Source organism: Anopheles funestus, chromosome 2RL, assembly GCF_943734845.2.
Source record: "Anopheles funestus chromosome 2RL, idAnoFuneDA-416_04, whole genome shotgun sequence".
In the NCBI taxonomy this organism is placed as follows: Eukaryota; Metazoa; Arthropoda; class Insecta; order Diptera; family Culicidae; genus Anopheles; species Anopheles funestus.
In genome coordinates this window covers 86,893,386-86,912,374 of record NC_064598.1, presented here as the reverse complement: position 1 = coordinate 86,912,374, position 18,989 = coordinate 86,893,386, and the positions used below count along the sequence as shown (strand labels likewise).

At 41.8% G+C, this 18,989-nt stretch overlaps 1 protein-coding gene across 6 annotated transcripts in view; it reads left to right on the top strand.

Moving 5' to 3' along the window:
- Positions 1-18,989, top strand: part of LOC125775158 (uncharacterized) — an 84,390-nt gene that overhangs the window by 42,356 nt on the left and 23,045 nt on the right. For all 6 annotated transcript variants that reach the window (XM_049445685.1, XM_049445688.1, XM_049445684.1 and 3 more), the window contains exon 3: positions 3,032-3,075. The gene's annotated coding sequence lies outside the window, so the exon portion shown is untranslated. The remainder of the gene's footprint in view (positions 1-3,031; positions 3,076-18,989) is intronic.

Here is an 18,989-nt window from a genome sequence, read left to right as displayed (position 1 = left end):
ACACTTTTGCCCGCTGTTACCGAACGAACGGTGGGACAAGTTTTATTTTGTAATCTGCAAAACCAACCAATTATCGTGAACCATTTGTTGCTGCTTGGGCAGTTCGGTGTATTTGTTGCTTCACTGGTAAAGGCCACCGTAACTCACGCCGGTCGGTCTGTACACGGTTGGTTGTCTTATTGTTGTTATACAAAAATATATACTTACCTGAACAACTATGGAACGGAGTCACCTGGTCAATAATTTTTCACTTCTCTTATGCTTGGTTTCACATTCTTTCCCATCGCGATAACCCAGTACCGTTGTGCATGTCGATCACCGTAAGGCCAGAAATACACACATACACACACTGCAGGAGGTCCTGATGGTGTACGGATTCCTGTTGGGCAAACGTCAAGCATGGCGTGGATTAGGGCGCGTAAGGTAGTGCTTTATGGGTGTGATTCGCAAAAACAACCCGAGAAGCCTCTAAAGCTCGCAACAGAGCCATGCTACTACAGCAGATATCTTCTTTGGCTTTGCGAATAAGAGACGAAAAGCGAACCGAGCACGATTATCAGGAGCAGGAGCGCAAAGGCAAAGTTGGCAAATTGAATATTATAAATTTCACCTGCAGCCGTTTTTCGTTCAGATACCACAACAACAAATCGGGGGCAGATGAAAAAAGAAATGGGAAGGGAAACAACAGCAGTAAGGATGAAGAGAAATTAAATTTACTTTGGCGTTATTGATTTTTGGGAATTTAATTAATTGCTCACTTACGAAACTTCCGACACGGTTCTCAATATACCGCCCCTTTTTGAACCTTGATGCTTGCACCTTGGGTATACCTGAATTTTGAGGCAATGTTGTTCGAGAAAAATACCTCCTCTCAAATACTCAGTATGTGTGAGTCGTTGACGGGGAGCAACAAAAAAAAAACATTAAAAATATCAGGTACCACTCGTCTGAGTATTCGTCGAGCCTGTTCCCACTGGGCCGGAAGTTGTTCGTTGACACTTGAAAAGGTTATGTCCCAATGTCAAACGGCTGACATTCGTGGGAGTGGCATAGACGCGGGTAACGCGGTTGACATCTTCAATGTCATGGCAGTGGCAAGGGGTAATTAATATCATCGTAAATTACACCGATCCACCGAGGGCTCTTAATATGTGTTTTTGGGTGGCATCATATGAGCGACCGATCTCGGGACCCTCGGCTGAAAGGAGTTCACTGGATTGCTTGTGTCTTGTGTCACCTTCCCGGGGATCTCCACCGGCAACCGGATTACTTTGCGCTCTTTTCGAAGGCGTAGGGGTGATATTGACATTTTTTTTTCTCGCTCCCGAAAACAACAGCAACAAAAATGGTTGCCAAAGCATAAGCTGATGCTTCCGGTTTGGCGGTGAAAACCTTCCAAGGTAAAGGGATTGGCTACCAGATTGCCACGTTTGATGTGGGTAAAAGTCGTTAAATAAACTGTCAGTTTTGTGTGCCTCCCTTCCGAACGGTTGGACTTCGCGTCGAGTACACATAAGCACAAGAAAATGTAGTAAAAAAAACATCAACAACACTACACTCACAACAACAACCGATGAGATTAATCGATTTTGTGCCGTGATTATGAGCTATCTCACCGTTCAAGTGGGTTCTTACCGGAGGGCGCACATAAGGGATAGCGTAACGGCGACAGCACCACAACAAGACAGGTTCACCACGTCCTATCGATTCGAGAATGTACGAAGGGACGTAGCATGAGATCTTTCCCGAGTGTATCTTTTAGGTCTGTGTAGCTCGTTTTCAGCGCTATTGCTAACCTTTCTAACCCGAGGCTAATTCTTTACAGCCGTATCGAACAACTCCTTCTAGCTGCGAATAGGGTTTTATCTTACCAGAGACAGCCTTCGGAGTAGACGCCATGTATCATGTTGCAGAGCACAACATCTTCTAGAACAAGCGTACAGAGCAAGCTATTCTATTGATTAAGCATTTTCCCCGTACAGCAATATCTATCAGTGACTCCAAAATGTATGTTGGATATTAAATTATTTTCAAAACATTTTCCTTTCTCGAAAAAGCTAAAAGTTTGCGACGAAAACAGTACTTCTTCCTTTTTTGTTGAGCACCAAAAATAAAATCACATTCTATAAATTCCTTTCCATTCATCGTATGGACGAATCGAGCATAAAGCAGATGATTTTTCGTTATTGATTTTCCTTCCATCGAATGGGTGCTTAGGTCAGAAGCTCACAAACATTTCCATTGAAAAGGTACCTCAGAGAAATGGAAAAGGTATGTGGAGCAGGTCCTGAAGGGGTAGCAGGAATTATGGTCACTCGTTTCTCAACTTTGCTCGATTCGACCATTTGCTTGACCGTTCGAGAAGCTTCCCACACCGAACACCACTACGGGTGATGTTAACGGACGGGTAGAGCGAGGTTTTATTTGGTCAAATGTGTTTACCTCAGTTCCTCAGTTTCTTCCCATTTCCCATCCAACAAACGAACTCCGATTCAAAGCTCTCTACCGGAAGCAAATTCCAACTATCGCTGTTTCTGTTTCATCGGGAAAAGGTTAGGTTTCTTCCATTTTTTTTTTTGGTTTTGTTTGCCGGACTATCAGACAGAAAACAATGAAGAACAAATAGGACCAACACCCGTCACACAACACATATCGTTCCTGTTCCCTTTCCGCCCCAAAAAAAAGGTGAGATTCTACCCTTTAAAGGAACGTACACATACACTGGGGATTGACGTGGACTGATCGTTGCACAGGTTAGCTGGCTTTGACCGTGAAAGTGTAACCTTTTTGAGTGATATTAATGGGTTTACTTAGCCCTTCTTTACTTTCATTTAGGGGATGGAATAGGCACCGAGATTGGGGCACCGTGTAGGAGGGGGTTGTATGAAGCGGATAGCGGGATAGAAGAAAAACATTGCGGGATAGATTACCTTATAAGCAATCTAATCAACATGCAGCAAAACAAAAAACAACTCCTCTGTAGTACGTTTCTTTATACTAATACATATCTCTCATTTTTGCTCCCTTGCAGGTATGCTCCCGGAGGAATAAACCCATTGCAAGGACTCTAAGGAGGTAAGAAGCGTTTTATTTTAGAAGTTGTTTTTGAAAACTCTTTATAAATTAATCCAATACTCTATAATAATACTTATCAGTTTGAGAGTTATTTGAAATTAAAATTAAGGAAAACTCAATCAATCAAACCTTCATTTTTCTATTTAAACACCAGCGAATTACGTTCTTATCAGCTTACGGGTTTTTATTTCTGGCCAGGCAGTTAACTGGAAAAGATTACATTAAATCGTGAATAAGCAAACGTCACGCCAGCATAACGTCCGCCCATACACTGGTACTAAGGTGCTACCCATAAACACGACATGAAATTTCATGAGCCGTCACGAGGCAACCTATCCTTCGCCTGTCGAATATCAGATTACTTTGCGTTCCGTTTAAGATTCGAAGGGAAGGGTTTTTTTCTCTTCTTTCTTTCTTTTTTTGCCCATGTGCCAGATAAAAGTTTTTCTACATGTGTTCATACATGTGCGTGTATATATCGTTCACATAGCTTTATGAGCTATTTATTCGCATCGTTTTGTATCGTAACATGGTTTCGTGGTTTTGGATTGTAGTGGCAGTGGCGCGGCAAGTGGCAATAAAATGTAATCTTATCAATAAGAACAAGTTCGTCTGTCGAATCATCAAAATGGAACAGACACAACACACTGCCTAATTACAATCAAACATTCTGTATGGGTAAATAAAACCACTTCTTGACGACTGCTGCTGCTGATGCTACTACCAACTGAATGTAGTAATTCAATTTTTTCCTCTATTCGTGGTGGTGAATTGAGTAACTAAACGTCTACGAAAATCTTGCCCGAAAATCACACATGAACGTGACTGCAATGCTGCCTGTCCTAACAAACCATGAATGAGCATGTGATGAGCGAACCATTATGAACGAATTATGGTCACTCGACTATCTAGCACGCACGTGCTATCGTATGGAGGATGGCATACGAACTACATGGTGGGTAGCGCTACGCTTTGGAAACATGATTAATATTATACGAAGGTGCCGACATTAATGTTAATATAAATATTCATGATAACGCGCTTGCTTATTTGGAAGTGGTTCATTTTGGCGAACGGAATTACATTTTTCTCTTTGATAATAGGGTTTTTACTTTAACTACAACACACCGAAAACGTCTCCAAAAGCGTATCGAGACAGATACAAAAAAAATACGTCAACTCCACACGGTTTCCGGTTTGCTGACTGGGGTTATACAAATATTGAACTAACATTTACAACCCATCCGCACCAAAATACGTCCGATACACACCAGTACACTGCTAGTACTGTTCAACATACATGTCTTCCCTCCCATGGCTATACGGGACAGCGACAACAAATCATAAGCGGCACGAACGTACTGAAGGCGTCGGCCGCTTCTAGCAAATCCCTGCTGGGCATCCGGCATCGTCGAACACCCACCGAAACCGAACTCCAGAACGAGAAACAGAAGAAACAACGGAAAGAAAACATCAACCCTGTACCACGATGCTTGCCCAAGTCTCGCTGTCGTAACGGCACCGGAAATAGATAACAAACAATAAAATTGTCAAATGCAATTTACACAAAAGATTTCCTACACTCGAGTGGCATCACCGTACGCGCACAAACAAGCATACATTCGGGAGCAAAAAAGAACGAAAGCGAAGCAGGATACATGTATGTGGCAGTAGACGTCCAATGTCGGAACGGGGTTTCGGAAGCGAATGTTTCCCGGCAAGCAGCTAGCAGCTTTCGAACGTGCCACAGATTTCTTTGTGCCGATGCACACACTAATGGGTCTGAAGGGGGTGATGACCGGTATGACTTCTTTTTGCATGCTAGCGAACTTAGAAAGCGACATTCTCCGGAGATTTCATGGAGAAGCAAAACAAAAAATTGTAACGAAAGCGCTGTCCCCATACGAAAAGGATTCACCTTTTTGCCGACAACAGCGAAACGCTTTTATGAGGTTTTACCACTTTTCTCGTTCATGCCGGCAAAGTCAAGCTGCACAATCGGGAACGTGGTCGTTGGTGTTGCTGCTACAGTAAAATCGTTGTGTGTCGGTGTTTAAGCATTTGAACAATTCGTAGCCCCGGTGACTAGAACTGAGCGTTTTTTTTCCTCGTTCAAGAACACAGGAATGGCCTTTCAAGCGGTGGTAATGGAGCCATACCGGACAGCGAACATTTGTTTCGTATACACTTACCTATTATTTCTTTTTTCTATTTCCATGATGATGTTGGGTTAAGCACTTCGATACAGTGTCAATCCCATGAGTGTGTATTAGACAGGTGCGTAGACGACCAGGCGCCTCCATTACTTGAAAATGGTTTGGGCAGTCATTGAAACCAGATAGTATGAATTGTCTACTCATTTTCAGGATGATTTCATGATTTCATCATTTCCATTTTCAACTATTTTTGTTAAAATTACTTAGAGTAAAACACTTTTAATATTGCGAGCTTTCAACAGATTAATTATAAAATTATGTCACCATAATAAGAAAAAAAATCTACATTTGAATATGTTATTACTTATTTATTTATTAAGTTACTTACTTACTTACTTACTAAATTGCTTATTATTTCTTTTTTTTGTCCGGCGATAATGGTGGGTTAAGAACTTCAATTCAGTGTCAAACCCATGGGTTTGTATTAGATGGGAGCGTAGACGACCAGGCGTCTCCATTACTTGAGAATGGTTTGGGAAATCATTGAAACCTGTTGGCAGGTATTGTCTACTCGTTTTCAAAAGATGTCAGTGATTTTTGTTAGAACTACTTAGAATACAATACTTTAAATATTGTGGTTTTTTAGTAAATTAATCATAAAATTATGTCACCGTAGTAATGAATAATTCTATGTTTGTTTACATATGTTACATTTTCTTCATTTTCTTCAAGCTTCGTTAACATTCGCTTTATTTTCAAGCTCTAAGATACATCTTCCTTGACCACCCTGTTTCAATAATCATTTAGAGTTCAGCTTGGATTGAAAACTTACAACAAATCAACAATTAAAAATTTATATTTCCTACTCTTACCCGCACACACATACACAATCGGCACCATGATCCACTCAACTAAGCAAAAAAGTAAGCATTTACAGCCATTCAATAAAAAGCCACTTTATCAAACACTTCACACTGTCTATCGCTTCTGTGGCTTGGCCGAGTTCGCACAGTGTACAAACAGCACACCGACATTCCATGCACGTGGATAATATCCTGCGGGGTGTAATGAATGCCACAGGACCAAATAATAAAAAAGTGTATAAAAAAGTATAAAATCAATTCCACCACAACCTCACACATAAACCTGCGCCTCCCATTTCCCCAGGGACGATTGATTGGCCACTAACGCGATACGAATTGACGAATATCGATCATTTTTCCTCCGCTTAGTCATCTGGAATGGGGTGTGGCAAAAAGCTGCATTTTATGATCCCTCCTAACACCCTCTCTCTCTCTCTCTCTCTTTAGAATGCGATAAACGAAAATCAAGAGATGGTGGGAGAAAAAAATAGCTCCAAAGGGATGGATAATTCTGTTAGTAATTCTTTTACTCGTGCGGGTAATCGTTGACTGTGATTGAAACATTATAAAAACAACACACACACCGCAGGCACTGTATACCATTACAAGGTCTCTACACCATAGAACGAATGGGGCACCATTCCGAATGGCACCGTTTGGACGGGGCGGTTTTTTCTTGCTTTTTTGTGGAAAAATAACTATGAGGCCACAAATGTGTACACCGCAAAACCGAGAGCTGAGCAAGGTTCGTTTTGCTGCTTTTCATCCCGCAAACGATCGTAGTTTGAAAAAGTAGAAACGGAAATTTATCTTCACAAACACCGACCGACCATGCTTACCATCAACAACCACCAACAAACCAAACAAAATACCATCCAACGTGGTAATGAAATTATGTTTTATTGCAACCTACAAAACACCGTGACCAAGACGCGAGAGAAGGATCCGTGAATGTCGATTTTCATCAGACGTTCATCGTTACCGTTCAGAGGGTAGGCAAAAAAACTCGGTTTGAAAACCCTTGGTTCGCGCAAAGATCGTATCGAATAGTAGAAGGTGAAATAAAATTATGAAATTTGCGTACCCTGAAAGAAAGTAGCGACAGTGTTTAGTGCCCATTTTGGCGGCAACTTTTACCAGTGGAGATATAAATTAAAAACTCCCTTTTTGTATGGCTACTTTTACTTCTTCTAACAAGACTTTGTATTAAAAATACACGAATAAAATCGTCGATCGTACATGGTGCAAGCAGAATAAATAATCATCAACATGGAAATCATTTGTGGTGCCGTTCGTGACCGTGAAATGATTTTCCGGTTGGAAAATCTTAATGAACTAAGCTCGAAACTGGACGGTTTTTATTTATTTTATATCGCAAATACCAACGAGCAGTGGAGGGAAAATTTATTGACACACTTACCTTTTCAAGAAAAAAAATCTTGCTATTACAGCTATTACGCGGTGTGATCGTAGCACTTACATGAAGTTTACGCTTCACGCTTGTTGTATACGCACGGATGAAGAATAATTCGGTCTAGCACGAGTGGTGGCACGATTAGTTAAACTTTGCGGGGCATGGAAACAAATTGCGTACGTCGAAATGGGTGCGCAAATAATTGCCTCACGGCTCGATTCGAACGCTGAATGATGAAATTATCGTGTACCGAACTTTATTGTACGATTTTCCGCCCCTTTGAATGCTTATTCAATTCACTGTTTTGTGCATTCCTCAACAAACAATAATGCTAATAGCGTTATTGAATTATTATTTAATCCGCTTCAACGCACCTTAACCCAATTGCTGTAGTTATCCGAGGAACGAAACCTCAAAATTAGTTTAAAGCCTTAACTTCAAACCATTTGTTGCAGCATCCCCTAAAACTGACCCACAGGTGATGCTCTGTGACATGCAACCAGACGCCCCGTTGTGTGTGGTAACGAAGTTAGGCCGGTTTCCATAATTGAGTTATGCATTGTGTGTGTGTGTGTGCTATAAAGTGGCTTTGAATGACTTCTCCTTCAAGAGAATGTTAACATCGACACCAAGCAGTTATTAAGCTCACCTTTAACATTTTCATTCGAAACTATTTCATAGTTCGCTTTAGAAACGCCTAAAAGTATGCAATAGCAATGCAAGAAGCAATGTTTAAGTAAAAAATCAGTTTTATTTTATTATACTTAACTTATTTTTATCTATGATAAAACTTAAAATACTGATCAAAAGAGAAAGTTTTTTTCAAATGAGTTGCAACACAACAATCTCCAAAGCGTTCTTGAACTTTCAAAAAAATACGACATTATTACATATAGCAACATCTCATTATATCGTACTTTTGCACTGTTTTCAAACAAATCCACTCGAAAGTAATACAACAACCATGTTTACATACTTTCGCACACAAATACCATCTTTCGACCTTCCTTTCTGCACACTAAAACCATCTTCCGTGCGATTGCCAAGCACCTACGATGCAAATCCGTTACGCACAGTGTCTCTTCCACGGGCAAGTTATTATCACAAAACCTCAACACTACCCGGGCCAAGTGTCGTGATTAAGTTGGCGAGTCCCCGAACGTCAATCTAATTAATCCGGCACAATTCACTCTTCGTCAAGTCGAGAGTTTGCGACGATCGTTATTTCTAGGGATTCGCCCGCTACAGCTGAACGGTGTAAAGGTTGCGTGCCGTGGTCCCTAAAATGAACATAAAGAAAAGCTGTTCCACCTTTTCGCCCATCCCTTTTATCGACCCTTCTAATGTGGCGAAGACGTGCCCATCGCGAACTCACAATTATTTTGCAGTTGCACGTCAGCTCCAAATGCATGGGAGAGGTCGGTTTTAGCACCGGCAAAGCAATGCATGCACTCGTGAAAGTGTTCGAAGTGTAGGGTTGAAAGTTGGAAAGTTTTCACCCAACGCGCACAAGGCGCTTAATGCGTACCGTTTGCAGTGGATGTGCAATTTCCCGCGGGGCAGTTTCCAGGCAGTACGATTCGCGAACGGGCAAAGAACATCCCCCGAGTATGCAACAGGGTGGGCCTTTTCGGTTTGAAGTTTGTTGTCGAAGCAAAAGTTAGATCTTTTGCGTGGCCACCGACTCCGGAACGCTTCAGCTTTGTCCCATTATTTGCAGCACTTTATAAAACCACACGATAATGGTTCACAGTGGTTTAATAGAATTAAGAACTTATCGTCTGCTACCGGTGAATGCCGGATAGATGAAGCTTCTGTTGCTGCAGTGTCATGTCACAAAACACGTACCCACGTTGAGGAAACGGTTGGCAAAAACCTTCCGTCCGGTATGGGAAACCTGCCCGGGAGGGAAAAGCGGCCATCGTCTGCAAAAAGAGCAAAGACCCGCAAGACTACGAGGATGACACGCTAATGAAAACCATAACAAAACCACAAGAATCAAACCTCGAACGAGTTGACGATGCAGGGTTCTATGGGTTTGGCAAACAGTGTCACTATTCATTTGCCGCTAATCGACAGCAAACAACCAAAGAAACATGTACGCAACAGCAACCGCACTAGCCAGGTGACAGAAGGGCATGGAATGCACATGCACCGTTCGGTGCGTACACTCGGTTGAGACAATATTGTTCGCTTTCGGTTGTGCTGGAACAGGCTCGTACCAGGCTCTTGCAAAAATATCCAACGACAGACGGTGGTGTCGACTGATTTGATTTGAAGCATTTGCAGCCCAGTGGCAAATAAATTGATCTCCATCGTGATGCAATCTATTTCCATGATTGAGATGCGTTCTGCATAATGATTGGAATATGCTCTCTAGCAACAAGGTGTTGTTTTCACCGATTCTAAAAAGCCATTCTGCTTACGGCTTTTGCAATTGTCGCGAAAACACACTATCAAATCATGAAAAACCCCCCACGGGGGTGTTATTTTCCTACGGCTTATAGTGGAAAGTATCACTGACGGGTGGTCACAACAGGGATATTGATTTTTCTTCACTGGCCACAATGATCCTGTTCACTGTGCAGAAGGTGAGAGAGAGAGAGAGAGAGAGAGAGAGAGAGAGAGAGAGAGAACCAGGTGTTTTGTGTCTACGCGGGTACTCGTTTCCCCTTTCTGCCGGAAGGCAAATACTGACAAACGGAAGTGACAATTCAATGCACGTGCTAATCCGCATGATTCACATGGTGGTTTCCCGTTTCAAGGGGTCTTCCTTCTATCTCCCCTTTCGATATAAGTGCGTTCACAGTGAAATGAATGTCATCTGCACCGTATACCAATCCACCATAACTGGGGTGGCTTGAGTCGAAACACAGCGAAGCGAATCGTTTCGGAATGTGAAATATTATGTTAGGCTATTCAAACCGTTCGTGTTGTTTTCTTCATATTCTTTCTTTTTCTCCACTCTGTTTTTTTTTGCTACAAGAAACATCCTCCCTCTACTGTGCAGCATCTGGATACTGCTTTAGGCCAAACGTCCGAACACGTCATGTTTTTGTTTGGTTCCTTTACGGAAAGGTAAAATAAAGGGCCCCAAACTACAAACCAAGCGCACCGTGACGGGGCGAACGTTTTGCAGAGCAGCAAAACAGCGAATGGTAGCAAAAATAATGCCCTGCAACGTGTGGTTTTCGTCCCGGGCCAGGCAACCACCATCTTGAATCACGCACACACACATAAACGTACCGAATCGTCATAAGCTTATGGTTGATTTTGTGTTCTTCCATTCAGACGCTTTTTCTTCGTTCCCTTCATATGGATTAGGTGGTTTGGTATTATGTGTTGAGTCTTTCGTGTTTTTTTTGTTGGTCGAGCACGTCAAAGGTCGTATGACAGCTGCTGTTCGACCAGGAAATGGTTTCTCGCTAGTGGTGCTGTCACGAACGGTTTTTTTGAAAGTTGAACGATGCTTGTGGCATTCCATCAGAACATTATTCTTCCTGATAATATACATAACGGTGGAACGGGGAATGGAAGCTTATGAAATTCTTTTTCTATTTACGCTAGAACCGTTCTGCCATTTATGCTCAACAATCAAAACTGTGGGAAATGGAAATGATAAGGATATGCGCGGGAAACTTTTTTATGAACTGAGAAAAGCTATTTGTTCTTTATACTTTTTGATACGTGCATTATTCACAGCATGACGTTTCAGCTAAAATGTTTCAAATTTCTACATCACATTAAATTGAGGTTTAATAATAAAATAAAGTATTATAACTTTTCTAGATTGATGTTTGGTTATGTCTCTTACTACCAACTGAGTTTTGTAGTGCATAACGTGAGACATAACAGGATAGTCAGTCCTACCCGTATGAGAATTTTACTTTGGTTTTGTCGGGTAGAGACTGAAAGTAAAAAGACATCACCAACCCGCTCCAAAAAATGATTTTCCTACTTTTATAATTAGAACAACTAAACCGCGGTCAATTCCATTTCAAACTCCCACGAATGGATTTCCCCCACGGCCTTAACAGTTTCCTCATTACACAAGGAGCATTCATGTCCAGTTCGTTAACCGTGTGTATTAGTGCGTATCTTATTCGATCCCACCTCGTTGTGGTACGTTTTTGTTCGTACTTTCATCTGCTCGATGATGGCCATTGTACAAGCGGTCAAGTATGCTGTTTTTTTTTCTGTCGTTCTCTCGCACACGAGCAACATTCACAATAAGCTTTTCAATGGTTCACTGTGTGGTGTTGTACTTTTTTCTCTCGTTCTCGTAGCAGCGTTGCGTCAGACCCTCTGAGCAGCTGAGAAATGTGAAAGACTTTGTTTTGTGTTTTTGTTGTGGCCACTATCAACACGATTCCGCATATGAGTGTACTGGGCACCCGCCAGCATGAAAATGTTGGAAACAAACATTTATGTTCTCGTTTTGCGAAACCCCTGTGTGCCTTTTGTTCGCGATAATGATGAAAGTCTCGCTGTACGTTGTGTGACTACACTTGGCAATACAATAAATTGTACTCTTAGTTTAGCGTTAAAATCAGCATTGTAAGCTTGTTTCGCTATGCATAGGAAAAATAATTTCCTAATAAAAAAAATGAAACAAGGATTTTAGGTGAAAAATATCATTTACGTAAGAAGTGCTTTTTATTTGTTTCTAGTTGAGGTAGTTGAAAACAAAATCCACCAGACTTAAGGAGCGAAACAAAAAAAAAACGCTCGTAAATAATACGAAAAGCTGGTTGTTAAACAAAGTGAAACTCAATCAGGAAAAATAAATTTTCCTTCCCAGCTTACCCACCGCAAAACGAGGAACCGTTCGATAAGCTTTTGTGCAACTCGCATACAGCAACAACAGGTAGCAGGTTGTTGATAAATTAAAAACTTAGCCACTGAGCGATGAAACGTGTAGTATGTATCGTTCGGAATAGTTCTGACGTGCAATGTTCTGGGGAGAGAAAAAAATTGATACGTAACACAGTGGGTTACCTTTTCGGAATCGTTGATCCTCGCCCAATGCATTGGAGCTGTAGCGAAAGTATAACACAAACAGAGAAAAAAAACCCCGAATAGAAACACAAGCGCGATTCGAACGGCGGAACAGCAAAAGAAGGAACATTTTTCTTTCTTGCAATCCGATTTAAAGTTTATCCAGCACTAAGCAGCATAAGAATGCATTAGTAAGCTGTTCGGTTTGACATTTTAAGCAGAGGGGGGAAAAAATCAATTCCATCCATCACAGTGAAGTGCGTTTACTGTCGTTTCTTTCTTTCTTTTCCCGCTCATTTCCATCAAAGCTTTCAATTTGGTCTTTTTTTTTTGGTTTCCTGTTCACATTAGTTAGTCCAATAAATATCGGAATCCGATGTTGGCGTTCCGCTCAAAAATCACTTCAGCTGATCGAATGCCCAACTAGACCGTGCAAAGTAAAAGCAAAAAACTTCGGTCCCATCGTAAAGCCTCTTAATGTTATGAGCTTAAAAACCGCCATCATTCTAAATTCACGCACTACCTCCCAGCTGTGTAAGAGGGAATGAAATTCCCGGGACGCTTTCCCGGGAGAAGTAAAAACTCTTATCTTCCACCCCTCCCGGCAGCCAATGGAACCAATGAGGTGAATTTATTTTTTTGAAATCGTTTTTTTTTTCACTTTCTTTGTTTCGTCACAATTTACCGTAAATGGATAAACATCGATTGCGCCGGAAACGATGCGAACGTACACCATCGGTGGGCGGGTGGGCAGGCACTCGGTCGAGCGATACCCGAACTACTGTCAATATTTGACTAGGCGAGCGTGCCAATATTGATCGAATTGTTTACCGTACAGTGAAAACTGTTTACAGTATCCAGCCACCGGTTTGACTTCGCCTTGACTGACTTGGCTGACGCGATTGACTGACGGACGCCGGACTGTCGTAGCGGCATTGTGTGGTGTGATGTGTGTCTCCGTACAGAGATTCCATCCCCACCCATCCTGAGGGAGATCGCGTTTCGTTATCTAAGTGGAATCACAGAACGGGAACCAGTAGCGATGCCGGGTCTTTCATCTTAATCCCATCTAGGTCGGTGAAGTCTGCCTGAGGTCACAACAGCATTTCAAGTGATTAAATGGCACCCGAAGGGCAGGTGTGATCCTTTTTGGGATGATTCAATCAATTTATTTCGCTGCCAAAAAGTCAGTCATTGCTGGGAAAATATTTTAAACGAACTTTAAGGTTAAAAAATAAGGTCTGTAAAAAATAACTGCAAGAATTTAGTAGATATACTAATCCAACACTACTAGGGTTGTTGGCTAAAAGTTTAATAATAAATCGTTTAATAAAAACCTCCTTTTTAAAAGCATAGTAATGATAATGCCCTTTTAATATAACAATAAATATGAATTATAACTTTTCCGTTAATCGAAAATTTAGGTTCAGAAGCACTAAACTATTGGCATAATAATCTGACTCACAAGCAAAATCCCAAACTGCACATTGTCTGATGTCATGCAATGATTAGAGTTTCTCTTTTAAACCTTCAGCCACAACTCAGCTGACCACCAGCTGAAACCACTTATCTAATAGTGTTCACTCAGACTACGACTCAGGACGAAAAAAAAGAAAATTCTACCCAGTGGTGCTCTCATCACCGAAACTGCAGCCAACTGGCGTACCACTTTTGGGATTTACTAGGAGCTGCTGACACAATCTCGTCATTATTATTTTTTTATTTGCACGAGCGAATGAGTTTTGGGACAAACGAACCCCAAAAATTTCTATGTTGACCTTGTTGGCGTTTTCATTTTTTAACCCCCCAAAAAAAACGAGGAGTGTGCCGGTCAAGATAACACGCCTCGGAGAGGGTTTTTGCGAGCAGTGTGTTCGATCCATCACCCAACCCCACAATCGTAATGGAGTTACACTTTAGAGCACCACAAAGGTTTGGTTGGGTTTTTATTAACGTTTTTTTTTTTGCTCTTATTTAGTAAACCTAATTTACGCTCCTTCTGCGATGGATTCAACCGCTGACAGACGTTTGTCCTTTCAATCAACCTAAATTAAACCGACGAAACAACAATATAATAGAGTAAATTGAAACGAAATCATACGTTCAAGTTGCGAAGCGCTTCGAAGTTGGAAAGGAAATATCAAAAAAGATACAAATAATCACACCAATAAGGGACACCACTCAATCAAACGTACCCATACAATCTGGTCTCTTTTGTCTCGTGCTCGAAAGCTTGCAAAAGTGTAGGTATGCTCCCGCAACAAAAGGCAAATAATCATTTACCAATATCGACAAAAATCAAACAACGATAAAAATCGAACATCGTAAGAATTTGACGGTAGCGCACCGTTCGCACAGACGATGAAGAAATAAAATTTATCGATTTTTGATTTCGCATCGCTTTATTCGGTAGCGTTTCAGTGTTCGATTGTTTCTTTTTTTTTTTTTTCTTCCATTTTGTTTTTTTTTCCTCCCCTAGTGAGTCAGATATTGCGTTTTCATTCATGCGGCGGGACGTTTGAAACGATTTCGAAATAATCTTTACCGCTCACGCAATTTCACTGTTTGCAAGTTGTGTCGCGAGCCGCCGAGCCGCGAACATCTTCCTTACCAGCACAGACACGATGCCAGGTTCTTAATAGAGTTAGCAAGGCCAACAATCATTCGGTCTGGTTCGGTTTCGAGCGATGGTACATTTTATGGACATTGTTAGGAAGCTTGTTTTACGAGCAGATCGTCATTCCGCCATTCACTCGATCACCGTTCCCGTATAAGGCACGGGATGGCAGTGTCTTTCCCGATTGGCAAACCACGACCAAACAGTTGGGGGGTAAAATTTCAAGCATACTAAAGTACCGAACGGATGTAAGGAAGAGTTCCGGTGAAGTGAAACCATCCACAACCAGCACGCGGAACGTGGAAGGAACGTGCGAAATAACCCATAAAATAAGTCCTTGTTCGATTTCTGTCCACCCGTTTCCGCATGGTACGATTTTTTTTTTTCGGAAGTATAGGACATGCTTTTATACGTCCTGCCTGTACTGGTTTCCCTATCTTTGCCATTGTCAAAGATATTATATTACAAGCTGTACTTACAACCTTGTTCCCTACACGCGATTGACAGCCAATGATGGTAATCGGTTTTCTGGAGCCCTTTTGCCCGCCTCCATGTCTGAAATCATACAGCTCGAGGTGTGAGTAAATAGAGCACAAGGGTTTTGATAATGTTTTGTCCTAGTTTGTTATATCATCCATACAGTACAGCGCGCAAGTTGTGTTTCACTATCCTCCGGCGCTTTTCCTTATTTCAAAACAACGGGTACAAGCGGTGATCAAATTGACATTCAATGCGATAAGATGGCGTGAATCTTTTGTGCTGTTTGTCTCAAACTAGTTCATGTTTACAGCGCAATTGACATGAAGGGTAGGACTTCGAACAACAGTTGTTAAATTGAGCGGGTTTTTGAAGGAATAAATTATTCTTAAAGGTGAAGCACGCAAGCTGTTGTTTTTGAACGAGAATTTCTAAATAGAACATTAAACTTTCTTTTAAACTTCACATTAAACCCTTCAATTTGTTAGTCATTACAACATAATTATACGAACAAGCGCATTGCATGACGTTATGCAATTTGTAATCCTAATTGCATACTCTCTCGCCCGTGGTAAATCATTTCCCGCAAAGTATGCAACCTGTTGAACAAAAACGCCCGGAGTCATGCAATTTGCTTAACAAAGAAGCTTCTTAGTCGCTTGTTGGAGATTGATTTGTGTCGATTGAAACATCATTTGAACATAACAAAATTATGTTCAAATGTAACTGAATTTAACAGCTTTTAAACTTAAAACCGACTAATAAAAGTAGTTTATTATCTTTTTGAGATAATTTAAAAAAAATCGTTATCTCTTCCGCATCACTACAAATCGATAAAACTTCAAACTCGTTCGCTCCTGACATTTGCCCAAACCTTTTCCCCGAAATGATGCCGCAACGATTTAATTACAACTCTTTAGATCACGCCTAAGTCTTGCATATTGCCTCCCGCCACAACCCCGCCCAGCAGAAGTGCTCTCAAAATTGTGAGGGCCAAAATAAATTATGTACTCACGCTTGCTATCAATCTATCCATCCTCATGATTTTAACACCATTTGTCAGCGGTGTAAACAGGCGCCCTCCCGGTGCGCAAAATATCTTCTCCGGAAGTGCGCTAAGGAAGATTGATTTCTTCATTGCTTCCCACTTCTCCGCGCGCGTGTTTCCATCGAACGGAGTAGATAAATTCAACCAGAGTCCCGAACCTAGCGATAGACGCGACCATCGTTTGATCCAAACAGCCGTGGTGGTTTGACATTCGGTCGTTAATTTTATCCTCACCGCAAAGCCAGGCGTTTCCTCATCGTTTGACGTTTGCCGTACTTCTCTCGGTCGGATAAATTTCTCGGGTGATGACAAGCGCGATGAGATCCCGCTCCTTTCGCTGCCTGCCTGCCGTATCGTCGCCGTGTATCACGTTAATAAGCTCTCAATTTATTCCACGGTGTCGAAAGCATCATCGTGCATATTAATTCATTCACTTTGGGCAGCTGAAGGGCTTCACCGGTTTGCCCATTCGGACCATAAGGGAACGGAGGAGGGATGACGCTTTTAATCCCTACTTGACAACTTACGATGTCCAGACGAGCGGAGTAAGGAATTCACGTGTGGCATTTTGATGCAAACCAGATGGTCCGCGCTACCGTGTTTTGATGTTGGAAACCACGGAAAGGATGTGATGTATAAATGTATAAATAGCGGAAGCCAATAAGCTGACCTTGCTCGGTGACAAGCGCTTCCGTTACGAGTTGAAGAGAATTCTCAAACCACCTGACAGGAGACATCGATCTCAATTACTTGCGCCCTTGCGTGCTGGTGTGTCGGGGAAACGTTGGCGGAATTAAAAAGTGGTTCTTCAAATATTGACCTCATCAATTACGGCACGATGTTCATTTCAGTAGCTGCCCAATAGCCCAATAGCACAACTCATCACTTAGTTTGCAAAGCATGTGTTTTAATCCATTAAAGGAACGCACTCGTGCAATAGGGACAGGAATGAAGACATTGAACTATGTACCGATCATGTTTTGGACGCTCACCAATAAAGTTCCATCAGCGTAAGAAAAATGTAAATTAGAACGTGAGCGGAAAACTAAATGTCTTGTTGATTAATGGCGCTTTTCATCAGAAGTTTTGAGCGCTTGAAAAAGGCGATAGAAATGGTTTTTTAAAAACCCTTAAATTACCATTCCGTTGTCATGCTTTATCCGTACTTTTTTATGACACCTCCAGCAACTTCTCAACCCTCATGCCAAAAAGGGTTTTTGGTGGTCATTAATTCATCTGCTCCATCTGCTTCACTCCATATTGCCCAGTCAATAGTGATGGTTTGATTATTTGATGTAGCCGATTCCCATTGCTGCCCCCCGTGCTTCATCGTCACTTCTCCGAATGTTCGCAACTGCACGCTTGGCCGTGAGCCAATCATACCGGGCTGGAATGTGAAGTGTATCAGCCTCCGACTGGGACGCAACTGGGCCATCAACACACTTCAAAACGACACAAAGGGAGCATTAAGGGATGCGTTGCTGTACAGCGTGTACACAGTTACAGCAAACTCAACCGGCTCAACGGCTCGGTTTTGCAGCGGTAAACAATGCACTTCCCTTAGCTTATTGAAACGGCCGGCACAAGCACATTTACTATTGACCCGGGGTACGCCATTCATATTCATCGGGTTGATAATTGGTGCGCGCGTACAATTATGACCGGTGCCTGGTGCGGTCAGTTGCTGTGAAGAAAATAAACGATTCCGTTCAGCGGCACTCGTTGGTAGGAATGTTTTGCGTAATGAGATAGTGTTTTCTTTTCAGTATTTCGACGTATGATGTTAATTTTGAACTTTAATTATTATTGATGTACTGTATGGATCACTTTGAATCTTTGTGTAAATACAAAAAGATAACATTGAAGATTTACTTCTTACATTGAAATTGAAATTCGAGCGCGTACAGAGAATATATGCGCTTGAGCAAGGGATCTTCTCCACAATTACTAAGCCTAAGTTGGATTAGAAACTCACCCAGCCGTTCGTAAGTATCTTCGGCATCCATCATTAGTGACTCGGTGTAAGAAAGGGATTTCTTTCAATGTCTCCAAACGCACACTCCAACTAACGAACTAGAGCTCGTGCTCGGTACCACAAACACTGGATGCAATCATCCACGATCAAGCTGGTTCATCAAGCCTATAGGTCGGTTCTGGTCAACCGCAGAAACTTCATACCCATGGCTGTGTGGAGCCGTGCAAACTCTTATCCTCGCCCACCCACATTGGAGTGTTGAACTCGTTTGCATTCAAACCCCGTGTTAGGATGAACTCGTTGTTCGAGTGGCATTAGCTGACAAGTTGGCCCCTGACAAGGAGACCAAAAACCACTTGACTTGTC